Source organism: Pelophylax lessonae (genome assembly GCF_965119305.1).
Source record: "Pelophylax lessonae genome assembly, chromosome: 2".
NCBI lineage: Eukaryota > Metazoa > Chordata > Amphibia > Anura > Ranidae > Pelophylax > Pelophylax lessonae.
Window position 1 is genome coordinate 638,315,617 of NC_138769.1, and position 27,649 is coordinate 638,343,265.

Sequence of the window (27,649 nt, forward strand, 5' to 3'; positions counted from 1 at the left end):
AGTTTTAGGATTCAAGGTTTAAGCCCCGGTTCACACTTGTGCGTGTGCGGGGTTCGCATGTAATATCGGAGCGCACTGCTCCGACATTACATGCGATCGGCTGTGCGGTGCGAGTTTAGCCATACAGTTTGTATGGCTAAATTCGCACCGCAGCCGCACCAAACACGCACAGGACCCTTTTTTCTAGCCGCATCAGGATCGGATCGCACAGCGGTTCACACTTGTGCGATCCGATCCTGTGCGAGCTGCACGATCGCACTGCGATATGCGATCAAACTGGGGGTGTCGTTAAGATTACATTGACACCCCCAGCGTATCGCATATGGCAGTGTGAACTGCCGGGGGTGCGTGTGCGATGCGGGAACAGGCTGCCAATTCGCAGCCTTCCCGCATCGCATATATGTGAACAGAGCCTAAGCTTTATGTTGAGCTACATACATGCCTGGGGCAAACGTGTAGCCAGTGCAGAACAATGTGCATACTTGTAACGCTCCTGCGTTTTATGTATGATGTGGATTTTCAGCTGCAGAAATATTCCACTTCAGTAGTCATGTAGAGAAACGCTGAGACACCAATCCCAACTCTCAATGACTCATCATGTGTGGATGATCTCAATTCAGCAAGTAAATACACACACTCAATAAGATGTTTCCTAGAGTGACTTATGTATATAGTAACACAGTGATGATAGGCTGAAGAGACAGGTTGGGTAGACATGGTAGATGACAGACACTTGAAAGGAAATGTTCTTGAAAGTAAGATAGTAGCAGATGGGATGCAGATAGGTTTAGCAATCATGTATGGTAGCAGATGACAGAGTAGCAGGTGGACATACAAGAGAGATCAACCCAGTGCAAGAACAGGTGGTAGTAGGCTCAAGAGCTAGCAATCTTAGATAATGCAGATGTAGTAATAGTCCTTAGTATGCAGAGCTAGATAGTGTAAGCTTTAGTATGAAAGTTATAGAGGTTTCCCCTGTGGGGTACTTATCACTAATAGCAATGTAGCAGAGGAGAGGTTCGGCAAGAGCGGATGATCTGGTAGCGGGATACAGAGATCAGCACAGCGTGGTTCCGACAGCGAGGTATGCTTGCAAGCATGAGAGCTTCAAGACAGGTTAGCATCAAGGCACAAAGCAGTTTGAACGAACACATGTGAGTGAGAGCCGGCGATCTAAATAGCCATCCAGTCCGGCGCTCAGTGATGACAGCATCAGTCTTAAAGGTGTATGCGTACCTTACCAAAAGAGAATGGTGGGGCGCATACACTTATGAAAGAGTAATTAGGGTACCCAAAGGTACCAGAACATTACAGTACCCCCCCTTAAGGCCGGCTCCTGAAGGCCTCTGGAGCTGGTTTGTCTGGGTACTTTGCATGAAAATTGCGAATTAATCTAGGGGCATGTATGTCAGAGGTGTTTAGCCAGGTGTCGTCTTGGGGCCCATAGTTCTTCCATCGAACCAAGTACTGAAGTCTTCCTCTGTGGATACGAGAATCCAGAATCTCTTTTATCTCATATTCTTCTCCACCTTCAACTTGTACAGGAGGAGGAGGTGGGATAGTAGGCCTTATTCCTTGGTCAGGAACATGGGGCTTCAGTAGTGACACATGGAAAATGGGATGTATTTTGAGGTCTATTGGCAATGTAAGCTGTACTGCAGCTTTTCCAATAAGTTTCTTGATTGGGAAAGGTCCCAAGAACAGAGGTCCAAGCTTTTTGCTAGGGATTTTCAGTCTTAAATTTTTTGTTGAGAGCCAAACGAGGTCCCCGATAGCGTACTGAGGAGAAGGTCTTCTGCGAAGATCATAGTACTTCTTTTGTTGACTATGAGCGTGTGCAATGGTAGTATTAAGCAAACCCAGAGAGTCCTTTATTTGGGTAAGATAGTCTGAAGCTACTGGGTTATTTGAAGGAAGGATGCGTGGTGGAAGAATAGAGGGATGAAACCCATAGTTCAAGTAGAACGGACTCTGCTTGGTCGTACTGTGGGTTGCGTTGTTGTAGGCAAATTCTGACAGAGGGAGAAGATCCACCCAATCATCCTGTTGGTAAGAAGTGTAACAACGTAAATATTGCTCGATGCATTGGTTGACTCTTTCAGTCTGTCCGTTGGTCTGCGGATGGTAAGGAGAAGTGAGCTTCCGCTCGATCCGTAGTATGTGACATAGTTCTTGCCAGAACTTGGAAATAAATTGTGATCCACGGTCAGACAGGAGAGTTTTTGGGATACCATGTAACTTAAAGACATGTTTCATCAGGAGTTCTGCCGTTTGTTTGGACGAAGGTAGTCTGCGAATAGCAATGAAATGTGCCATTTTTGTCAGATGGTCCACTGACACTAAGATGGTATTAAATCCTTTGGAAGGAGGCAATTCCACTATAAAGTCCAAGGACACAACTTCCCATGGAGTTTGGGGTATTGGTAGACTGCATAGTAGACCGGATGGTCTCGTAGTGTCAATTTTGGACCTGGCACAGACATTGCATGAAGAGACGAATTTTTGTATAGACGTTTTCATATCAGGCCACCAGAATTGCCTGGTAATCAGATTAAGAGTCTTTGTCATACCCATATGTCCTGCCATAGGCACATCATGCGATAATTCCAAGATCTTGGTGCGTAGGGTAGGTGGTATGTAAAGTTTGTCGTTGTAGTAGAGGAAGCCTTCTGCATCAGTATTTAGTTGTGGTGGGGGTGAATCCAAACTTATACCATGCAAAACCTCTTTCTTCAAGGAACGGACAACTCCAATAATGCGTTTGTGAGGTATTATAGGAACGGAAGGGATTTCGAAGTAGTTTTCTTCAGTTAGTCGTGATAGTGCATCCGCCTTTTTGTTCTTATCTGCAGGTGTGTAGGTCACTAGGAAGTTAAACCTTAGAAAGAATAGTGACCATCGTACCTGTCGGTGCGAGAGAGTTTTGTTAGTCTGAAGATATTGGAGATTTTTATGGTCCGTGTATATAAGTATTGGTAATTGGGTGCCTTTGAGTAGATGTCGCCAATTCTCCAGAGCCAATTTTATAGCAAGCAGTTCCTTTTCACCCACGGGGTAATTTATCTCTGGACTGCTTAGGGATTTAGAAAAAAAGGCGACTGGATGAAGTGGTGAAGTGTGAGTTGGTCGTTGGGAGAGTATTGCTCCTACTGCCATGTTTGACGCATCTACTTCCAGAATGTATTGGAGGGATGGGTCTGGATGGCGTAGTATGGGAGCAGAAGTAAACCTTGTCTTTAACAGGTGAAAAGCTTTATTTGCTTCATCTGACCATTTGAATGTTTTTTTTAATGCTAGTGAGCTGTGTGAGGGGTCTCACAATGGCAGAGAAGTTTCTAATGAACTTCCTGTAGAAATTCGAAAATCCAAGGAATCGCTGTAGCGCCTTGCGTGTGGTTGGTGTAGGCCAATCCTGAATGCAGGATATCTTACTCATGTCCATCTCGATTCCTGTTTTGGATATGATGTAGCCTAGAAACAGTACCTCTTCTTTATGAAACAAGCATTTTTTCAGTTTCACATAAAGGTTGTGTGCAAGCAATCTCGATAATACTAGTCTTACATGTCTTATGTGTTCAGACAGGGATCGTGAATATATAAGTATATCGTCCAGATATACCACAACACAGACATCTAGTAAGTCTCTGAAAATATCGTTTATAAATCGTTGAAAAACTGCAGGGGCGTTGCATAGCCCGAATGGCATTACAAGATATTCGAACAATCCGTATCTGGTTCTGAATGCAGTCTTCCACTCGTGTCCATCACGGATTCGAATGAGATTGTATGTTCCTTTCAGGTCCAATTTTGAAAAATAGGTAGCTCCACGCACCTGCTCAATGAGCTCAGGGATAAGCGGTAGAGGATAGCGATCTTTTATTGTAATAGCATTCAATTGCCTATAGTCGATGATAGGCCTGAGACTTGAGTCCTTATTGCGGACAAAAAAGAGTCCTGCTGCTGTGGAAGAAGTGGAAGGTCTAATAAAACCTTTTTCCAAATTCTCATCCAAATAGTCTTTGAGATGGGAAAGTTCATCCTGTGAAAGAGGATAAACATGACCGAACGGCAATTTGCTATTTGGGAGTAGATCAATGCTACAATCATAGTCTCGATGGGGAGGTAGTGCTTGAGCATTTTTCTCAAGAAAAACCTCAGAGAGATCCTGATAACATAGTGGTGCAATCTCATCTGTCACCACAGACAGGATCTTCCCGAAAGACGGGAGGTTACACGTACCCTCGCAATAGCAAGAGAGGAAGGTCAGGGTCCGTTCCTTCCAATCTATGGTTGGTTGATGTGTGTGCAACCAGGGAAGTTCCAAAACAATGGGAAAGTGGGGTGAAGGTATTAGATCGAAGGTAGTGGTCTCCATATGAGACCCGTTAGTAGTGACTAGGAGTGCCTGTGTCTGATCAGTGATCGGACCAGAGGATAAAGGAACACCGTTAATAAGACTCACTGAGACAGGTTTAAGTTTAGAAATAATAGGAACTTTATTTAAAGCAGCAAAACGTATGTCAATATAATTTCCACAAGATCCTGTGTCAATCATGGCCTTAGTAGTAATCCTGTTCTGGTCCCACTGTAATGTTAAGCAAACAGAAAGATAAGGGTTAGTGATTGAAGTTGTCAATCCCCCTAGGAGGACATGTGAACACTCACCCTTCTTTTTGTAGACTAGGGGACAGACGTTTATCTTGTGATCCGGGGATGCACAGTACAAGCAGAGATTACCAGATCGTCTTCTGGCTCTTTCCATAATTGATAGAGGTGGCCGTATGGTTCCTACCTCCATAGGAACGGGGTCAACGGCCGAAATCCGAGAAGAACTGGATAATGGCATTCCCATTTTCTCAGCCTTTCTTTCTCGTAGTCTTCTATCTATGGTGATACTGAGTTGTATCAATGCATCCAGGGTTTTTGGCAGATCCGCTCGGGCGAGCTCGTCTTTAACGGCCTCTGATAGGCCAAGCCTAAATTGGGTTTTCAGAGATGCATCATTCCATTCTGAATCAAGGGTCCATCTCTTGAATTCTGCGACAAAGTCTTCTACAGGTCTCCCACCTTGTTTCAAGGATCTTAATTGAAGATCGGCAGTACTCTGCCTATTGGGATCATCATATAGGCTAGTGAGTTCTGCTAGGAACAAGGCATAGGAGTTGAGAAGCTGATCGCTTTTCTCAAAAAGAGAGTCTGCCCAGGCCCGAGGATCGCCTGTTAGGTAAGAAATAATAGTACAAACCTTAATGTGATCAGTAAGGTAGGTACGGGGTTTTAGCAAGAAAAGTAACTCACATGCGTTTTTAAATTCGCGAAATTTTTTGCGATCGCCTGTAAATACCAAAGGAGGATTTATTTTGGGTTCAGAGGACTGAGCAGTGGTAAGTTGTGTCAGTCTAATTACCTGCTGCGACAGAGCCTGATTGTCTTCTTTTAATTCAGCAAGTGCGTGTATTAACGCAGTTACTTGCTGTTTTAATTGTGTCATCTGAGTGGTTATTTCTGCTGAATCCATTTGTGGTTCGTTCAATCTGTAACGCTCCTGCGTTTTATGTATGATGTGGATTTTCAGCTGCAGAAATATTCCACTTCAGTAGTCATGTAGAGAAACACTGAGACACCAATCCCAACTCTCAATGACTCATCATGTGTGGATGATCTCAATTCAGCAAGTAAATACACACACTCAATAAGATGTTTCCTAGAGTGACTTATGTATATAGTAACACAGTGATGATAGGCTGAAGAGACAGGTTGGGTAGAGATGGTAGATGACAGACACTTGAAAGGAAATGTTCTTGAAAGTAAGATAGTAGCAGATGGGATGCAGATAGGTTTAGCAATCATGTATGGTAGCAGATGACAGAGTAGCAGGTGGACATACAAGAGAGATCAACCCAGTGCAAGAACAGGTGGTAGTAGGCACAAGAGCTAGCAATCTTAGATAATGCAGATGTAGTAATTGTCCTTAGTATGCAGAGCTAGATAGTGTAAGCTTTAGTATGAAAGTTATAGAGGTTTCCCCTGTGGGGTACTTATCACTAATAGCAATGTAGCAGAGGAGAGGTTCGGCAAGAGCGGATGATCCGGTAGCGGGATACAGGGATCAGCGCAGCGTGGTTCCGACAGCGAGGTATGCTTGCAAGCATGAGAGCTTCAAGACAGGTTAGCATCAAGGCACAAAGCAGTTTGAACGAACACTTGTGAGTGAGAGCCGGCGATCTAAATAGCCATCCAGTCCGGCACTCAGTGATGACAGCATCAGTCTTAAAGGTGTATGCTCACCTTACCAAAAGAGAATGGTGGGGCGCATACACTTATGAAAGAGTAATTAGGGTACCCAAAGGTACCAGAACATTACAATACTTCGAACTTAAGTTTTATGTGAACCCTTACCTTGTAAAACAACCCATTCAGTTTAAAATATAAATATAAGGGAAAAATTTGTGCACTGATATAAAAAAAACATTATAAATACCTTTTACCTCTTTTTTTCAAGTGATCACATACCCTTTGTTCTCAGCTGCATAAGGGGAACTAGGGGAGGAGAAACAGCACCACACTGAACTTCCCAGTGAATTGAATGGCTGTGGTGGGGGGGGGGGGGTTGGCTTGTCAGCACACGTCTGACCATTGGAGGATAACAGGCTGAGTTCTTAGCGCAGCTAGATAACTTTGTTTGCATGCTTAGTAGGGATGCACTGATACCACTCTTTTTGCAATGAGTACAGGTACAGATACTTTCAGTAAAGTGATTGCCTATACCGAGTACTGATACTTTGCGGTGTGATTTACGTCAATACGAAAAAATTGGTGCAAATCACATTTCAAAGAATCACATGCGATTTGAACGGGAATGCAGTGCGCTTCCTGTCCGAATTGCATGCGATTTCCCCCACCACTCCTGTGTGTGTGTCTAGGAAGGGATTAAAGCGCCATCTAGTCAGTTTAACCACTTGCTGCCCGCCCACCGTCAAATGACGGCGGGATGGTGTGGCCATTGTTCTGGGCGGACGTCATATGACGTCCGCCCATTCAGGCAGGGCAGGCGCGCGATCGTGTGTGCGCCGCCCTGCCCTGCCTGTGTCCCTGGGACACAGCGCGTCACCGGAAAGGGGGGAAACAGCCATGCCCATTGGCTGTTTCCCACGTGATCGGCTGTGTTCAAATCACACAGCCGATCACAATAGGAAAGCCAGCAGAAAGACCGCGCATGCGCGATCGGGAGCGCACAGCACGGTCATGTCGGTGGCTCTGTGTTCCCTAGGAACACAGCTAGTCACCGGCGGTAGTAAACAGTCACTGACAGTGACTGTTTACTATGTGATCGGCTGTGAATCCATTCACAGCCGATCACAAAATGTACACAGAGCAGTAACTCACTGTTACTAGCTCTTCTCCCCTCACACAGTTTCCAGTGTGAGGAAAGCAGAGCCAGAAACAGTGAGTTACTGCTCTGTACACCTGTCAAAGTAAAATCACACCAATAAAGGTCCCCACACAGTCCTCAGCCCCCCCCCCAATTGCACCTGTCACCCAACAGTCACCTCATCAGTGCCCAGAAATTGCCACCCATAACGTTCACATGTGAGCATAGCGATCGCGGTAACATCACGCAAACAACGCATGACGCCCAAAAAAGGTACAAGAGTTTCTTTGGGGCGTCATGCGTTGTTTGCATGATGTTACCGCGATTCGGCAGGTGGAAATCGCGGCAACATCGCACAGCGTTTGGGGTGCTATTGCAAATCACGGGCAATGCACAGGCGCCCCGCGATTTGCAATGATTTCCGGAATGCGGGCAGAATCGCAGTGATTCTGCCCTGATCCGCTACGCCCACATGTGAACGTAGCCTAAAGTGCACCTGTCACCAGAGACTGCCATCAGTACTGCCGTGCACCATCGCCCGTCACCTGTCACCCATCGGTGACCATCGCCCATCACCTGTCACCCCATCAATCACCGTCACCTGTCACCCCATCAGTCATCGTCACCTGTCACCCAATCAATCATCGTCACTTGTCACCCCATCAGTGATCGTCACTTGTCACCCCATCAATCATTGTCACTTGTCACCCCATCAGTGATCGTCATCTGTCACCCCATCAATCATCGTCACCTGGCTGTCACCCCATCAGTGATCGTCATCTGTCACCCCATCAATCATCATCATTTGTCACCCCATCAATCATCGTCATCTGTCACCCCATCAATCATCGTCACATGTCACCCCATAAATCATCGTCACCTGTCACCCCCATCAGTCATCATCATCTGTCACCCCATCAGTCATCATCACCTGTCACCCAGTCAGTCATCGTCACCTGTCACCCCATCAGTCATAGTCATCTGTCAACCCATCAGTCATCGTCATCTGTCACCCCATCAGTGACCGTCACCTGCCACCTATCAGTCACCTGCCACCCATCAGTGATCATCCGCAGTCAACTGTCAACCGTCGCACAGCCCATCACAACCAGCAAAGGGTCAAAAAGGATGTACAGCAGCGAGGAGGCCCTTCAGGTCCTCTCCATGACTAATGAGAGCACCGGGGAGCTCTCATCAGTATCCGAATCCAATTCCGAATCCGATTCGGAATTTGAAATCGCTAATAGTAGCGGATCGGAGATGGACTATTCCTGTACACTTTCCTTTATACAATGTATTTTGGGGTGCAATTTTTGCTATATACATGCAACCACTTACTGACCCGCCTAACGACTATATACGTCGGCCATTAAAAGCTAAATACTGGCTAAATACTAAACGGCGGGCGGTCGGCTTTCATATAAGGGTGGTCCCAGTGGCGGATTCGCAGTGGAATTACCCTTACGGTGCAGGGGAAGAGGTTCCCCCCCCCCTCCTGCCGCGTCCCAGACGTTTTCCCAGCTTAGCGGGGAAAACTATCCGGTCCCGGATTCTCAGAGACAGGAAGTCGAGTGAGGGCAAGATGGCCCTCACTCGACTCTATGGTCTTGGAGGACCGGAGATACGTCAAAAGTCGTTGCCTAGCAACCGGTTTAAAGGACCGCTTTTTTTTTTTCAACAATTTTTTTTTCTTTTTTAGTGTAGTTGTGAGGTGTGAGGTCTTTTTGACCCCAGATCTCACAATAAAGAGGACCTGTCATGCCTATTTCTATTACAAGGGATGTTTACATTCCTTGTAAATAGGAATAAAAATGATCAAAACATTTTTTTTTTAAAACTGTGTAAAAATCAAAAAATAATAAATAAAATAAATAGGAAAAGAAAATTAAAGCGCCCTGTCCCCGTTAGCTCGCACGCAGAAGCGAACGCATATGCAAGTCCCGCCCACATATGTAAACGGTGTTCAAACCACACATGTGAGGCATCGCCGCGATCGTTAGAGCGAGATCAATAATTTGAGCTCTAGAACTCCTCTGTAACTCTAAGCTGGTAACCTGTAGAAATTTTTAAAATGTTGCCTATGGGGATTTTTAAGTACCAATGTTTGGCGCCATTCTGTGAGCGTGCGCAATTTTGAAGCATGACATGTTGGGTATCTAATTACTTGGCGTAACATTATCTTTCACATTATGGAAAAAAATTGGGCTAAATTTACTGATTTCTTATTTTTTTATTAAAAAAAGTAAATTTTTTTCCAAAAAATTGCATTTGGAAGACTGCTGCGCAGATATGGTGTGATAAAAAATATTGCAACGATCTCCATTTTATTCTCTAGGGTCTCTGCTAAAAAAAAATATATAATGTTTGGGGGTTCTAAGTAGTTTTCTAGCAAAAAAATTGATTTGAGCTTGTAAACACCAAGTGTCAAAAATAGGCCCAGTCTTAAAGTGGATAAATGGACAACTTTGTGTAAAGTGCTACTTGGATGTTAGGCCTCTGTATGTGGCCAGGCTGTGAAAAAGTCTCACACATGTGGTATTGACATAATCAGGAGGAGTAGCAAAATGTATTTTGGGGTGCAATTTTTGCTATGTACATGCTATGTGTTGGAAATATTTCATAAATGGACAACTTTGTGTAAAAAAAAAATGCATTTTCATTTTCTTTCCACATTTTCCAAAAACTTGTGGAAAAAAATGACACGTTCAAAAGACTCATTATGCCTCAAAAATTATACCTTGGGGTGTTTGCTTTCCAAAATGGGGTCATTTTATGGGGGTTTCCATTGTCCTGGTGCTTCAGGGCCTTCAAAAGTGCGATAGGTTGTCAGGAAATTATATGTGTAATTTATGCTCCTAGAATGCCGGGCGGTGCTACTTGGATGTTAGGCCTCTGTATGTGGCAAGGCTGTGAAAAAGTCTCACACATGTGGTATCGCCATACTCAGGAGGAGTAGTAGAATGTGTTTTGGGGTGTAGTTGCAAGTATATATATGCTGTGTGAGAGAAATAACCTGTTAATACGTCAATTTGTTAAAAAAATCTTCATTTTGCAAAGAACTGTGGGAAAAAATTACAACTTCAAAAAACTCACCATGCCCCTTATTAAATACCTTGGAATGTCTACTTTCCAAAAAGGGGTCATTTGGGGGGTATTTATACTTTCCTGACTTTTTAGTGTCTCAAGAAATGAGATAGGCCTTCAGTACATCAGGTGCGATCAAGTGAGGTCAATTTTCAATGATTAGCGCCATAACTTGTGGACTCTAGAACTTTCACAAAGACCAAATAATATACACTTATTTGGGTTATTTTTACCAAAGATAAGTAGCAGTATAAATTTTGGCCAAAATTTGTGAAGAAAAATTACTAATTTGCTAAATTTTATGACAGAAACAAAGAAAAATGTGTTTTTTTCACAATATTTTCAGTCTTTTTTTATTTATAGCACAAAAAATAAAAAACCCAGTAGTGATTAAATACCATCAAAATAAAGCTCTATTTGTGTGAAAAAAAGGACACAAATTTTTTATGAGTACAGTGTTGCATGACTGAGTAATTGTCATTCAAAATGTGAGAGCGCTGAAAGCTGAAAATCGGTCTGGGCAGGAAGGGGGTGAAAGTGCACTGTAGGCAAGTGGTTAAATAACACAGCAAAGGTGTAGCATGAAGCTTGTGGGCCCCGATGCTAAATTTGACCTGGGGCCCTCTACTACCACCCGCTGCTTACACTGTGCACCAAGATACTTCCACCGTTCACAAAATTATGGCGTTCTCTCATCTCTCTCTCTCCTGCTTCTGGCTACATGTCAGATGACCCCCCCTTCCCCCCACCAGGTAATGACAGATGACTCCCTTCCCACCCTCCTGGCTCGCTCAGTCCTATGACAATTCGTGTCCGTCCCTGCCCAGTTGTCAGCACTGACATTTTCCCTTCCCAGGCTGGCCACTTTGTCCTCTCTATGCTATCTATGCTCTGGCTCTCCACTCAGGAGTTGAACATTTTTTAAACTGCCCACTAGATGGCACTAATCCCTTTCAATATACACACACAGGAGCTGTATCGGCAGCATTGGGCGATTACTGATACTCGCTCAAATGCCTGGTATCGGCACCGTTACTGGTATCGGCGTATCCCTAATGCTTAGTGTGCTCAGTTTTTAAAAGGAAAGCAGAGGGAGTGGCAGGAACTCCAGGGATTTCACGCAAAGGAAGCAATAAAAAGAAAACTAGGGAATTTTTCATACAAGTACATGGTACAGCAGGCACATATCTGGTATTTGAAGTATTGGGTTAACATCTTCTTAGGTATTAGAGTTTGTTAAAGGCCACCCAGTAGAGCTAGAGACTTTACTACTTTCACAGAGAGAAAGGGCTGCAAGACAGTGATAATAAGGGGGGATTTAAACTACCCAGAAATTGACTGGAGTAATCGCACTGCTGGAATAGTAAAAGGCCAGAAATTTATAAACCTTTTACAAGTCAATTTTACAGTGTAGTTTATAGAGGCCTCAATTAGAAATTATGCTCGACTGGACCTGTTAATCTCAAATCAAGTGGAGAATATTACTAATGTTCATATAAGGGTAGCAGAGACCATAACATGATTTCATTTACTATAAGCTGTAAACAACAAACACATACTGGAAAGATAAAAACACTTGATTTTAAGAGGGTAAATTTTCCATTTTCAAGGATAAGGGTCTGATATGTATTTTTAGGGGAAATCCCACTTTTTTGTGTGGATTCCCTCATTACCATCTAAACCAGACCCTCACTTGGGATATTGGCCTCGTATAGATGAAGGGAATCCCTGGCTGTTTGTTTACAAACAGAGGTAGGCACCCGGGAGCTGTCATTATGTCCCCCAGGGCAGTGCCCAGCCAAACCTGCTATTTGTTTACCAATAGTGATCAATTAAGTTCTATCTTTTGTTACCAAAGGCAAAAGTGTAATTGTTGCTTCTCTTCTCTACGTTTTTTTTATAATTAGGTTTTTTAACTGGCCTTCTTCCGTGATAATAATTAACTAATGCGACTGAAGTTTATATAAAATACTGTAATTTGTCATGCTGCTACATGCTTTATTTTTGTGATGTCTTTGTTTTGTTCCAATCAAGCAGCACGTTTAATGCATCTCAGCAATTGATGGATCAATATATAATAAATAATACAAGTAAACCCTTTCAAGTTAATTAACTCACGCCGCTTTAATTTGCAAAAAAAAAAAAAATCATTATGCTGTTATGGGTATATTTACACATTACATTAATCTAGGTGTGCTCCTTTATTTTTTAACAAATAAATGAGGATCTTGCAAACCTTTAAAGAGGTCACTCAAATGAGATACATTTTTCATCTTGGGGCAAAATTGGGCTTTTGCAGTGGAAAGTGCAGAATAGTTATGATGTGCAATGTACAGCCACCCATAGGAAGCAAGTTACCAGTAACCAAAGGCAATTAAAGACTACTTTGGGTAAGTGCATATTTTTAAAAGAGAAGTATGGGGTTTTTGTAGATTTATACTTACCTAGGTGGATGCAGAATCGGTCCCCTGGCAGCTCTACCACTTAGAATCAAGCAATCTAACATGGCAGATTGCTAGTTTTTCAGAGCTCTCCAAGCAGAGAACCGCTGACTTTCAGTCACTGCTCTCTGCTCTTGCTTCTCCTCATTCACTGAAATGATGGGCTGTGAAGGGGGTGGGACCAGCCGGCTCAGGCTCTCAGTGGCTCGCTGAGTCTCTGAGCTGGGTGCCGGTCCAGGCATGTGGGAGGATCCCGACTTCAGTGTCGCAATCTTACCCGAGCCTGGACCTACTCTGTGACATCAGCTGACAGTGGATTCAGCCCGCTGTCCGCTGAAAACAGGTCACAGGAGTGCAGAACGAACTGGAATCCTGCGATCCACAGGGGAAGTACAGCCAAATGAGCTTTGGCTGTACTCCTTCTTTAAACCTTTAGGGTGGCTTCATTAGAAAAATATATCCATTTCATTCAATACAGTAGTGCAAGGAGCAAAGCACACGGTGCACAATGCTCTACCTAGAGCACAGGTGTCAAACACAAGGCCCTCATGCCAAATCCGGCCTGCCAGACCTTTTCATGTGGCCCCGCGCAGTGGCCACCGGCCGCCACCTAGTGTTTTCACTGCTGTCTGTTGTTTCTGCTATCACACCAGGTCTCCCAGGCAACAAGAGTAAACATTTCCGGCTCTATCCCCTTCAGACACGCAAGCGGTGCCGGCTTAGTGTGAGTTGAGTGCATGCGCGGCTAGTCAGTCTCCTAGGCAACAAAGGTAAACATTTCCCATTTTCTCTCCTCCTCAGTCCCTCCAGCGGTGCTGGCTTTGTGAGCTTAGCGCATGCGCGGCTGATCCGGCATAGCTGTCAGTGGAAGAGGTTCCTGACAGCTCTGGTGGCTGTGTTTCTTTTCCATCCAGTGCGCTTCATCCTGAGGCCGGACTTTTGGGGACTTGCTTTATCCAATAGTGGCAATGAAGAGAAGGAGTGTTGTAAAAGACTTATACATCTTACACATAAGTGTGGTTGCTGTTGAGCTGTTGATTTTGATAGCGAAATAACACATATAGAGCAAAACAGAACACTGGTACTGGAGCTGAACACACAGATCTGCCTACATAGGGTGGTACTAACTAAAGCCCAATATGCAGGGAAGAAGCCACCTATACAGGGGGTACCAGAGCTGGGCTAGGTAAGAAGTTGAGATAGAGTATAGATGTGAGAAAGCTTTGGGGGGGGGAGTGTAGGCAGAGGTGTGGGGGGGGGATAGGTGGGAGAGATGTTGCCCAATGTGCATAGCATACTCATGAACCATACACTATGTAAAAAGTGTGCACTCCTAAACTCTGCACTCTGTACATAGCACACCTCTTAACTCTGCACTCTGTATGTAGCACACCCCTGAACTCTGCACTCTATATGAAGCACATTTCGAAACTCTGCACTCTGTACATAGAGCACCCCTTAACTCAGCACTTTGTATGTAGCACACCCCTGAACTCTGCACTATGTATGTAGCACACTCCTAAACTCTGCACTCTGTACATAGCGCACCCCTTAACCCTGCACTGTGTATGTAGCACAACCCTGGACTCTGCACTCTGTATGAAGCGCATTTCTAAACGCTGCACTCTGTACATAGAGCACCCCTTAACTCTGCACTTTGTATGTAGCAAGCCTCTGAACTCTGCACTCTGCATGTAGCGCACTCCTAAACTCTGCACTCTGTACATAGGGCACCCCTGAACCCTGCACTGTGTATGTAGGGCACTCCTAAACTCTGCACTGTGTATGTAGGGCACTCCTAAACTCTGCAATCTTTATGTAACACACTCCTAAACCGTGCACTCTGCATGTATCGTGACCCAGATACAAGCGGCCCTTTGAGGGCAACCATATTGCTGATGCGGCCCGTGAATAAATCAAGTTTGACACCCCTGGCCTAGACCAACCAATCGGAATCCAGTGCAATCTGTAAAGTTGATTATGGTTGATAAATTTTGTTACTTTATAGTGTGCCTTCCATTGGAAATTGAATAAATCCAATTAAAATGTGACATGTTCCTGCCTTGTCTGTGCCGCCAATGCTATTAGTGGTACTGAAAAACTCATACAGGGCATGGAGCGAGTTTCTAATAGTCCCATTTTAAAAATGCTACATTTCATGTAGTTTAGTGGGAATGCAGGTTTGCCCTCAAATCAGCTTCTTGTCAAGGAACACCTCCTGTATACCCATAATTATGTTAAAGTTTTTCTCTTCACAAAAAGCTGATACAGACAAGCCAGATATACTGGCTATACAACATTAAAGCACAATGGCACATCAGGGAGATACAGGTAGAAATCTTGTAGAATTAAAATGGGGACGCTACACTTGTAAGTAAAGGTGACGTTTCTGCATGTGTGCTCACTCTACCTCATGTGCACCATCAGTGTTTCTCCCTCTAGAATACTTGGCAAATATCAGACCCCTTACTTCCTTACCCAGTTGCAGACTCTTGGCTTACTAGACACGCCCCAAAATTGTACACACGGTGGGTCTAGTGTGTCCAGTCATTCTCTTCTGCTGCCAGAATTTCCCCTGTCCCAGTACAATGCAGTTCAGCTGTGATTAATCACAGCTGCATTGAAGAGTACACAGAGAAGGTCCACACAGAAGGTCCACACAGAAGGAGCTTTCAATAAAAAGCAGTGTGGCCATGTTTATCAACAACATTGCTCAGCCGCCAATACAGAAAGCTACAAAGATACATTGTAACTTTCTGTTTATTCATTTACATATCAAAGGGATGGACTTTGATCTGCAAATTAAGTCAGTTAAAGCAACATGACAAGTTTTAATTAAATCTTTCTCTGTTGAACCCCTCATTAAACCCTTAGCTTACTCTAATCAGCCCTAATTAACTCCTTATTCTCCTTCACCATTCAATTGTAGTTTTCTGATGATTTTTTTTTAAATAACTAATAATTAAACGTTTTTTTTCTGTTTTTGTTTGCTTTGTTTATTAATATTTTTACACCTTTTATATACATTTTCATGCATCACACAAAAAAAGCGCAAAATTGAAAAAAAAAAAAAAAACTACTTTGATTCATTTGTAAATGACTTTGCAATGCTTTGTACAAAAATCATAATTGTAGTGCTGTTTTAAACAGGACAAATACAGAATAAGATGCCATCTTTTTATGTGCAGTAACCCTTTTTATTTTTAAACTAACACTGCTAAAAAAAAAGAAAAAGTGCCCTTTATTTAGTTTATGTTTAATTGTTTAAGGATTGCAGTCTTTGCAGATGACACCAAGCTTTGCAGTGGAATAACTTCTCTACAGGATGTCTCCAACTTACAAGCTGACCTCAATGCACTGTTTCATTGGGCAACTATGTGGCAAATGAGGTTTAGGCTCCATGTACACGGGACGTTGTTAAAAGTCCCTTTGAATGCTGGAATTTTTAGGACGTTTGAAACGTCCGTTCGGTCGCGTTTGTACCCGCGTTAAGCGGGCGTTTAGCGGCGTTTGCGTTTAGAAGCGTTCCTAGAGGTTAAAAAAATTATTCCCCTTTAAAATGGAAAAACGCGAACGCTAAACGCGGGTCATCGCGTTCAGACGCGTTCGGACGCGTTCAGATGCGTTCGGACGCGTTTGTGCATTTTAAACGCCGGGAAACACACGTTCGAACGCAAATAATTGCGTCCTAAAAAAAGTCCCTGAACGCAACTGCCTGCAAATGACTGTAAACGACCTGGTGTACATGGACAGATAAGATAAAATGTAGATGGGTTCAGGGGCTTCTGAAAAAAACGCCCAACTGCTCCTAAACGACCATTTCCAGCGTCCCGTGTACATGGAGCCTAATGTTGATAAATGTAAAGTTATGCACTTGGGGGGCTAAGAATATGCATGCATCATACATACTAGGTGGAGTAGAACTGGGGGAATCCATAGCGGAGAAAGATCTGGGTGTTCTGGCAGATCATACGCTTAAAAATAGCATGCAATACCAAGCTGTGGTTTCCAAAGCAAACAGAGTACTTTCTTGTATTAACAGAGGCATGGACTCCAGAGAGAGAGATATAATTTTGCCCCTGTACAAATCATTAGTAAGACCTCATCTGGAATATGCATATGGAATATTTTCAGTTTTGGGCAGCAGTTTTTAAAAAAGGATATCGGGGAACTGGAGAAAGTACAGAGAAGGGCAACCAAACTGATAAGAGGAGGAGCTCAGCTATGAGAAAAGATTAGAGGAACTGAATTTATTCTCTTTTGAGAAGAGGAGATTAAGGGGGGATATGATCAACATGTATAAATACATAAGGGGTCCATATAGTGAACTTGGTGTTGAGTTGTTCACTTTAAGGTCAACACAGAGGACAAGGGGGCACTCTTTATGTCTATAGAAAAACAGATTTCATCTCCAAATACGGAAAGGTTTCTTCACCTTAAGAGCTGTGAAAATGTGGAATAGACTCCCTCCAGAGATGGTTCTGGCTAGCCTGGATTCTTTCCTGGGTGTACTTAATATAAGTGGGTACTAATATTTATAGGTAAAGTTGATCCATGCAATATCCGATTGCCTCTCGGGAGATCAGGAAGGAATTTTTTCCCCTGCTGTAGCAAATTGGATCATGCTTTGCTGGGGTTTTTTCGCCTTCCTCTGGATCAACTGCGGGTATAGGATTGTGTATATGGGATTGTATGGTTGGGTTTTCATTACTGTTTTTTTTTTTTTGGTTGAGCCAGATGGACTTGTGCCTTTCAACGTGACTAACTATGTAACTATGATTGCGAAAAAAAAATCATTGTTACAGGACAATATTCACAAAAAGAAAGCCTTGATTGTCCCTAAAAAAATAATATATGTATTACAATTTTATCTTAAGTAATGACAAAATTATCGCAGAATAAACAGGCTCATAGCATTAATTTGAAAATTGTTCTGGTCCATAACAGGTGAACAGGTTTGAGAGCCGAAGTGGTTACCCTTCACCAAAGCTCATGACCTTTTCCACACACAGAAGACAGGGCTTTAATTTGCTTACCCTACTGTGTTGTTCTGGGCTTTCATTCACTGTCTTGGCCGGGGGTGTCAAACTCGATTTAATCGTGGGCTGCATCAGCAATATGATTGCCCTCAAAGGGCCGCTTGTATCTGGGTCATGATACATACAGAGTGCAAGGTTCTGGAGTGTGTTACATACAACGTGCAGAGTTCAGGGGTGCACTATGTATAAAGTGCACAGATCAGGGGAGCGCTATGTACAGAGTGCAGAGTTCAGGGGTGCGCTATGTACAGAGTGCAGAGTTCAGGAGTGTGCTACGTACAGACTGCAGAGTTCAGGGGTTAGCTATGTATAGAGTGCAGGGTTAAGGGGTGTGCTACGTGCAAAGTTCAGGGGTATGCTATGTACAGAATGCAGAATTTAGGGGTGCCCTGCGTACACAGCGCAGGGTTCAGGGGTGTGAAGGGGTTAAGGCTGCTAACTCCCAGGTGTTAATGGCTCTGTCCATTGTGTGGTGGGCTATAAATCAAGGGGTGGTGGCCTCTCTGGGTCTTTGGGCCAACTACATGGGATATCACAGGAAAGAATGCTGCATCATGTGAATTGCCTCCCTTTTGGTTGTACCCAGTCAGGGTACTGGAAGTCAAATATAGATTTTTGTGAAAGCACTTTTCTTATCTAAAAGGTATGAACTGGGTGACCTGAGCTAGGAAGAACTAGAGCTGTGTATGGAATAAACTGTGAGAGATTGAGAGATCTGTGTTTGCAAGAAGTTAAAGTAAAGGTTCTGAAAGTTCCAAAAGTGCTTGGTCTTAAGTTCCTTAAAGAAAGGGGTGCATGCAAGGCGTATAAAAGAGAACAGGGCTTGTAACAGGGGATAAGGAGGAGTTTAGGAAGGAACACAAACCAAGGGTTAACAAGTGGTGAAGCTGAGAAGAGAGGGGCTTTTCAGCCTTTGTCATGAGTAACCAGTGGAGTGTTTGGTGCTGAAGCTTCCAGCCAAAGAGTGTATAATGTGACTTGGCAGGGGAGAGGGGAGGTGAAGGGTAGACAAGTAGAGGGAGCCATGGATACCATATATAAAAATAGGGAAACTGTAATGACACCTCTTAAGTAGAATCGGTAACCGGAGAAGTAGTAAGTTAAGAATCAACCCAGAGGGACCAAATTTTGCAAAACTTTTTAGGACAACCTCTAGCCTCATAAGTAATTTTATATAGAGGCAGCACTTGGTTAATAAGGGAAATCCAAAATGGAACATCAGGGGGAACATCAGATTTCCAGCATAATGCTATAGCCTTCCTAGCATAGAAGAAGGTCAGGCGTAAGAACAATTTAGTGCGGGCAGGGGCGTCTTCCTCATCTACATAACCCAACAGACAACAAAGGGGGCTACCAATATTAGGGAGCTGGGTGAGATTAGCAATAAAGTCTGTAACAGCGGACCAAAAGGTACGAATAGACGGACAATCCCAGAACATATGGAAAAAAGTACCCTCAGCAACAGCACACTTCGAACATATAGGGGACGACAATTTACCTATTCTATGCAAAAATGTAGGAGTATAGTAGGCTCTGTATAGGAACTTCAATTGTATAACTTTATCTCTGGAAGAGATGACCACCGGGATTTTCTCAGGAAGGACATCCTGCCACACCTCTTCCGACAGAGCCTGAATGCTCTCCCTCCACCGAGACTCAACCGCCATCAGTCTCTTAGATTTAGAATGCAGTAGATTAGAGTAGTACGTAGAGACCAGCTTTTCGTGCGACAAATCAGAAAGAAGATTCTCCAGGGCTGTAGATTCTAGCAAAACATTGCGGAGGCCAAATTGCGCAGCTGCCGTATGTCGCAGCTGTAAGTAACAGTAGTGAGCGGTAGGGGGCAGAGCGAAGGAGAATTGCATGTCAGCGAAAGACCTAAAAACACAGTTCAAATATAAATAGGAAACAGATTTCACACCATGCCTGACCCAAAAGAAACTATCATCCCAACGAAAAAACCCTTGTAATCTCGGATTATGCCGTAGGGAGGCGTTAGGGGAATAGGTCTCGGCGGACCGGATCCATCCAGGCCGGAGGCCGCAAAAACTCTCAGAGTCACAGATAATATAGTAGTGTTCGGCCTCCCCATGGTAGAACGATGATGAAGCAAATTTTGTAGCGATTCAAAAGAAGTAAGAAGGGCCGCCTGCAAGGCCGCCGCAGTATTATTCGCCTCAGGGTGGAACCACCAATGGGCATGAGCTAATTGGGAGGCGATGTTATAAAGGTGGAGATTAGGTGCCGCAAAACCCCCGCAGAGACTGGCAACTGTAGGGCATCTCTAGCCACCCTAGCCGCCCGGCCTCCCCAGATGAAGGAGGTCAGGAGTGAATCTAGTACCTGAAAACGACATTTGGGAACATACACTGGAGAATTACCCAGTATATATAGGAAGCGTGGAAGAAAAATAATTTTAAAAATATTTATTCTACTGAGCACCGTAAGAGGGAGTGTAGACCAAAGCCTCAGAGAGGCCTTAAGTCGGGCAACCAGGGGATCCAGATTATTCGCAAAGAACGGAGATAAGGGGAGTTGAACTTAAATCCCCAAATATCGGAACCTGTCAACCACCTGAAGAGGACAAGAGGCCAGAGGGGGGGTAGGGCCTGCGGATCCAGGGGGAACAGGTTGGTCTTGCTCCAGTTCACCCGGAAGCCCGAAAAATGGCCAAACCGTTCAATCACCTCAAGCAGTACAGGGAGAGACCTATGGGGGTCCGCAAGGTACACCAGCATGTCATCCGCGTACAGGGAGACTTTCTCTTCCAGGCCGTTGATTATTAAACCGAATATGCCCGGATGAAGGCGAATCTGTGCGGCTAATGGCTCAATAGCAAGAGAAAACAGTAGTGGGGATAGGGGGCAGCCCTGCCTGGTGCCCCTAGAGATGGAGAAGGCACCGGATACATAGTTGTTCACTCGAATACGGGCACGGGGCTGTTAATACAGAAGCCGTACCCAGTTAACAAAACCATCACCAAAACCGAATTTCGCCAACACCTCCAGTAAGTAAGGCCACTCGACAGAGTCAAAAGCTTTGTGGGTGTCCAGGGCCACAACAACCCTGGACCCCACAGAGTCGTGAGTAGACTGGAGGTTAGTGAAAAGCCGACGTAAGTTGATGGAGGTGGATCTCCCAGGGATAAACCCCCGTCTGATCCGCCCCCACCAACTCCGTGACAACTGTGTTTAAGCGCCTAGGAAGAACTTTAGCCAAAATCTTCACATCAGTATGACTGGTATGACAGTATGGTGGTATGATTCACAGAGAAAGGGGTCTTTACGCAGTTTAGGGATGAGTACAATCAGGGCTTCAGTCATGGAGGGTGGCAAGCATCCTTCCTTCAAGGCACAGGTAAATACCATCAGTAAATGAGGGATCAATAACTCCCGATAATGTAGGTACCATTCTATGGGGAAACCATCCAATCCAGGTGTCCTATTATGTGCAAATGTAGCGAGAGCATTATCTATCTCATCAGAAGTCAGTGGTGAGTCTAAAAAGGCTGTTTGATCAGCAGACAACTTAGGGAGAGTAATATCGTATAAGAAATTATCAACTTCAACAAAGGTATAGTGGGCACTAGTGCTATATAAGGACGAATAAAAGGAAATAAAACTCACAACCACCTCAGGGGTTTGCTCAACCAGAACACCAGTGGGATTGGTAATCCGAGGGACAATGCTAGGCTGGTATTCCAGTCTAGCAAGATAAGCCAGGAGGCGGCTGTTCTTGTCCTCGAGTTCAAATATTCTCTGATTCTGATATAAGAGCTTTTTTTGCGTATTCTCAATAAGAGCAAGGTCCAGGTCACGAGCCCTAGACCTCCAAGATGCATGACTCTGCGGGGTGGGGTCCTCAGTATAGTGACGTTCGGCCATGTGCAGCGCCTGCTCAGCATCAGCCAATTTAGACTGACGGGCCTTCCTGGCGCCGCCAATGGCCAAGTAGAATGTACTTAAAGGCATCCCAGACAATCAGCTCAGAAGCAGTCTGCGCATTTAGCGCCCAGTATGCATTCATCTCGGCCAGCCCCTGATCGGTAACTGCCGTGTCAGCCTACCACAAGGGGCTCAGCCGCCAGAGTTTGTAGTTAGGGGGAGTTCCCAGGGCGAGATCCACCAGCAAAGGAGAGTGATCAGACACCGCCCTAGGGAGGAACTTGATCTCCGGCAGGAGACCCAACAGATCACGAGGGAACAGGCAGAGATCAATCCGGGACAATGTATTATGAGTGCCAGAATAACATGAGTATTCCGTAATCCCACCATGTTTCCACCTCCAGGTGTCCAGGAGATCCAACTTGTCCAAGTAGGAACACAAGGGGGTGTGGGGAGTGGACACATTACCAGACCTGTCTAAGGAATTATCAAGGACTGTGTTAAAGTCCCCCACCATAAGGGGCGTGTCCGGATGTAGAGCGAGCAGGACGTGTGCTGCGAGAGCTCCGGGGAATCCTGTGCCATCCTTACCCTTTATCCTGGTTCCAGCGGTGAATCTTACCTATTCGGGGTACCCTCCTTTCCCGGAGTTTGCGGGGCACATTTTGGGATGCCGTCTAGGTCCAAATCGTCCGCAGCGGCGCCGAAGAGGAAGCCGGATCCCCCGCAGGCCTCGTGTTCCGACGCCATCTTGGATCGGCTCCGCATGCTGCTGGAAACTTTAGAGATGTCTGCTGATCGGGCGGCTCCTCCATCCCTGGCGCTTGCGGCCCCGGGCAACGACACGGCAACGATCCTTACAGCCATCGAGCACAGTAAGACTTCCCTCTTGGCGCGCATTGATCATTTGGCCGAGGAATGCAATTTCATCCGGGCCGATCTGGACAAGATACGGAGCAGGCTTTCTGAGACGGAGACTAGGATCGCCCTGCTGATTTCGCTGAGTCCTTCTTCAAATCCCTACTCTCTCTTACGGATGTCTCCCCTACTTATGTGGTGGAAAGGGCTCATCGGGTCCCAACGGGTCAGGGGATACCCGGCGCCCCTCCCAGACCGTTCCTTGTGCGGTTCCTCAATTATAGGGACCGGGATCGCATCCTGAGTGAAGCTAGGAAACATGCCACTCTTCCCTTTGAGAATGCTGAAATCCACTTGTACCCGGACTTCTCCGCCGAGTTGCAGAAGAAGAGGAGGACTTTCACGGATGTCCGCCGCATGCTCAGGGAGCGGGAAATCAAGTACTCCATGCTCTATCCTAGTTGCCTTAAAGTGCAACATCAGGGTTCTGTGAAGTTCCTCGATACCCCTGAAGATGCTGACGCCTGGATCCTGACCCTGCACTGAGACCTGTCTGCCCAGAAGTCCCTGCATTGATGGTTGAATTTCACTTCCCTTTTTTTTTCCGTGCCTGTGCCCTGTGCCCGACCTCCTCCTTCTTCCTAATTCCTTTCCCTCCCCCCCTCCCTCCCGGTTTCGCGGAGTCTGGACATGGCCTGTACTGTTACTTGGGGTTACCCTGCCCCCTGGACATTCTGTGCTCTCCGTGCTGCTGAGGGTGGGGGTCTATGCCCTGTTTTTCATGCCCCCATGTAGCCGGACATTGGCTCGGATAGCTGCCCTGTTCTCATCTCCCCCCTCCCTCCCTCCCCCTTCTTCCTGAACTGCTCCGCACCTGGCTTCCCTTCCTCCCCTTCCCCTTTTTGTTTGTTCTGGATGCTTCTGCTGGAGTGCCTACTGATTCATCAGAGCTCTTGAGGATCACTCCCCCCCCCTCTGGGTTGTTTTTTTCTTCTTTTTATTTTTTCCCCCTTTTTGTGTTTTTGGGTTTGCTTCAACTTACGTCCACTGCCCACGTACGGACGCACCTCGGGGCCTCCCTGAGAACTCTGTAGTTCGGTTGACTACCGTTGCAAGTTTGGGGTGTAAACTGTCTAGCTAGTTGTTGGGGTTATGCTGGTCAGTCGGGAGTTTACAATTGGGCTTGTTTCTGTGCCCTGTTGTTTTTTTTTTTTTTTTCTTTTTATCTTTTTCATTTTTTTTGTTTTTCAGACTGCTCGGTACTACCACATTTTTTGGATCTCAATGGTTTCTCTCTCCCTCTGGGTCCCCCCGGAGCCATTATTGTGCTCGCTTGCTTGGGTAATGTTTTTATACTGTATGTGCTATCATAGGTGTGCGCAGCCTATTGCATTAGGGTGTGCACCCCAAAGCTCAAACACACGGTACCAATCACTCACAATGTTCATTCAGAGAGGATAGGGGCCCGTAAATTACATACTTACAGGCCCCTTCACCCACTCGTTCTAAAACATCCCCCTGTGTGTGCCCACAGCAGCAGCCGTGGGAGTAAAAAGGAGAAAAAGGAGGGAAGCTGGCAGCATTGGGGGGGGGGGCAGGGCAGTAAGGGGAATCTGCTCTGCGCAGGGTGATTAGGGTGTGCCCAGGCACACCTGGCACACCCTGTGCGCACACCTATGTGTGCTATCCTGCTACACCAGTTGTACTTTTGCATTATCATGGGTTCTATGGTTAAAGTTATCTCTTGGAATGTGCGGGGGTTGAATGACAGAGTCAAACGGTCCCTGATGTTCAAATATTTGACGGCCCATAAACCCTCGATCCTGTTCCTGCAGGAGACGCACCTTACGGGTGCTAAAGTACTTTCGCTGAAACGTGCCTGGGTTAAACAGGGGTTCCATGCCACCTACTCCTCATACTCTAGAGGGGTTACCATTCTGCTCCATAGGGCTCTCCCATGTGCTGTGGAGCAGGTCATTACTGATCCTGGGGGCCGTTACATTATCCTAATAGTACAAATGTACGCTACATGCTGGGCCCTTGTCAATATTTACGCTCCTCCACCTTTTGACTCTGGTATTCTTTATGCTGTGTTTGCTAAGCTAGCCCCTCTCCAGGTGCCTCATCTCCTGGTGGGCGGGGATTTCAACGCCATCTTAGACGGGGATCTGGATGCGTCCAACTCTTCGAGGGGGGCGCATCCAGACCTGGTCACCTGGGCGGACACCTTTGGTTTCAGGAGCTGTGGCGTTGGCGCAATCCCCGGGAGAGGGCCTTCTCTCATGTGTCCCCTGCACATAAGTCTGGGGCTCGTATCGATTTCATGTTTGGCTCCTCCGGGGTCCTCCCCTGGGTCAGGGCGGCCTCCTACCTCCTGGCCGGCCTCTCGGACCACTCTCCTTTGGAGATCTGTGTGGCCCTGGGGGGCGGTCGCGAGCCGGGATGCTGGCGGCTGGCAGCTCATTGGGTGCATGAGCCTAAGATACAGGAGCGGATCTCTACCAAATTGTCGGAATATTGGACCATTAATGATCAGTCACAACAAAAGAAAGGGGTTCCCCTAAGGGGTTGGGACTTTTAAGGCACTTAGATTGGTGTAATACAAGTAAAGTAGTAGAGTATGTTTGAAAAAATATAACAAATACTTTATTGACAAAGGATCTAAAAACAGCAAAATAGATACATAGAATATACACATACAGAAAATACAATACAATGCAGCAACAGAGACGTGCAAGTAGGTTCACACCCAAATACCCAGCGCAATTCGAAGCTATTCGCTTCTTCTTCAGGGGTAATGTAAAATATTGCACATAACTTTCTATAATAGAAACATAAAAGTATGTTAGAAAAAATACATTTTAGGATATAACTCAACCAAATTCTTCAAAAAACTTTCATATGATTTTTTATAATTTTTACATAGTGTTGGAAGGAAGATTCTGGAGAGATACATACTTGTAAGGTCTCTGTCTGTATTAGAAAAGATTCTGCATGTATGGATTTAAAATCAATTCGGTAGGCTCAGCACTCTCTCCATGTGTCCACTAGGGGGTATAGATCAAAAAACAGGTGCGTACAGGGTCACCGGGACCTGTATTTAGAGGGGTGAACCCCTTTCACAATCGTGTGTGGAGCTCACACAAACCCATCCAGGGGGAGCTGTGTGTGGCTGGAGTCCAAATCAAAAACAGGCTCAGGTGTGGAAAAGGATGAAGGGGCTGTTTCCTAAAAATTAAATAATAATACTCTTGTAAAGAAACAGAATATTTGGCCAGAACAAAAGACATATGTCCTTCAGGGTGAAATAGTATGAAATATTGATAATGATCAGTCTGCCTCAGCTGACGTGGTGTGGGAGGCCTGCAAAGCTGTTGCCCGTGGAGAATATGTCTCCTCTATTAAGGCGGTACGGGTGGAGGCGGCTTCCCGCACGGCTCAGCTAGGGCAGGAGAAAATGGTGGCTGCGGCTCAATTCGCCTCACAGCCTGGCGACTCATCCTATGCTACGCTGGCATCTGTCAGGAGGGAGTTACGGTTGCACTACACCTTTCTGGTGCAATTGGACCATGCACAGTTCCGGGCACGGCTGTTTGAAGCGGGGGACAAAAATGGCAAGCTACTGGCAAATCTGGTGGCCGACGCGCGTTCCCAGATGGTGATTCCCGAGATCATGATGCGGGAGGGGCGCCTGGTCACTGACCAGGGGGACATATTGTCCGAGTTCCACTCCTTCTATAGTGCTCTTTATGACGAACCGGCCTCGGCCCTCGGGGATCCCTGTCTGGAAATGCTGGGGGATTTGGACCTCCCGGTGTTGTCTGAGGCGGCTCGGGCAGAGTTAGATCAGCCGCTTCAGTTACAGGAAATCGTGGCTGCCATTCACTCTCTCCCCGGCGGTAAGTCGCCGGGCCCGGATGGCCTGCCTGGGGATTGGTACAGGGTTCATTCGGAGGTCTTGGCCCCCAGGTTACATCAACTATACCTCCAGTGTCTCGAAGCTGATCACCTCCCTGACAGTATGTACCAGGCGCATATTGTGCTTCTGCCTAAGCCGGGCAAGGACTTGCAGTGTTGCTCATCCTATCGGCCCATTTCCTTGTTGAATTATGACTTGAAAGGACTCACCAAGGCACTTGGTACTAGGTTGATGAGAGTCCTGCTGACGCTGATATATACTGATCAGAAGGGCTTTATGCCGGGTAAATCCACAGATATTAATCTCAGGAGAGTCCTTACACATCTTCAGCTGCCGCCTCCGGCTGGCGCTACGAAGATATTGGTGTCGTTCGACATTGAAAAGGCCTTCGACACAGTTCGCTGGCGTTATCTTATGCAAGTCCTGGAGTCCTTTGGTTTTGGCCCAGTTTTTTGTCGTTGGATAGGCCTGCTGTACAGCGCCCCCACGGCTTGTATCAAGCTCGGTGGGAAGCTCTCGCCCCCATTTGGTATCAAGCGGGGAACGAGACCGGGTTGCCCGCTGTCCCCGGCCCTCTTTGCCCTGGCCATGGAGCCACTGGCTGTGGCCCTGCGACGGGCATCGAGGGTGCGGGGGATCAGCGTGGGCCATATAGTGAAAAAATTGGCTCTTTACGCGGATGACCTCATTCTCTTCCTTGCGGATCCTGGCCCCTCCCTTTTGGAGGCTCTACGTATCATGGCCTCCTTCGCTGATGTTTCTAGCCTGTGCACTAATTGGGATAAGTCCCTGGTACTGCCGATCGATGACGGGGCTGTGGCCCTATGGGACCCGGCGTCCCCGCTTCGTTTGACCCGTGTGGTTAAATATTTGGGTATTCATATTTCTCCGGACACCAGGGACTTTCTCAAACTTAATGTGCAGCCCAAGATACTTTGGTGTAAGCAACGGTTGCGGGCGTGGTCCCAGTTGCCCCTGTCCCTGATTGGCAGGATCAACTTGTTGAAAATGAAGGTTCTTCCGGTCCTCCTTTATACTCTTCGGCATTCCCC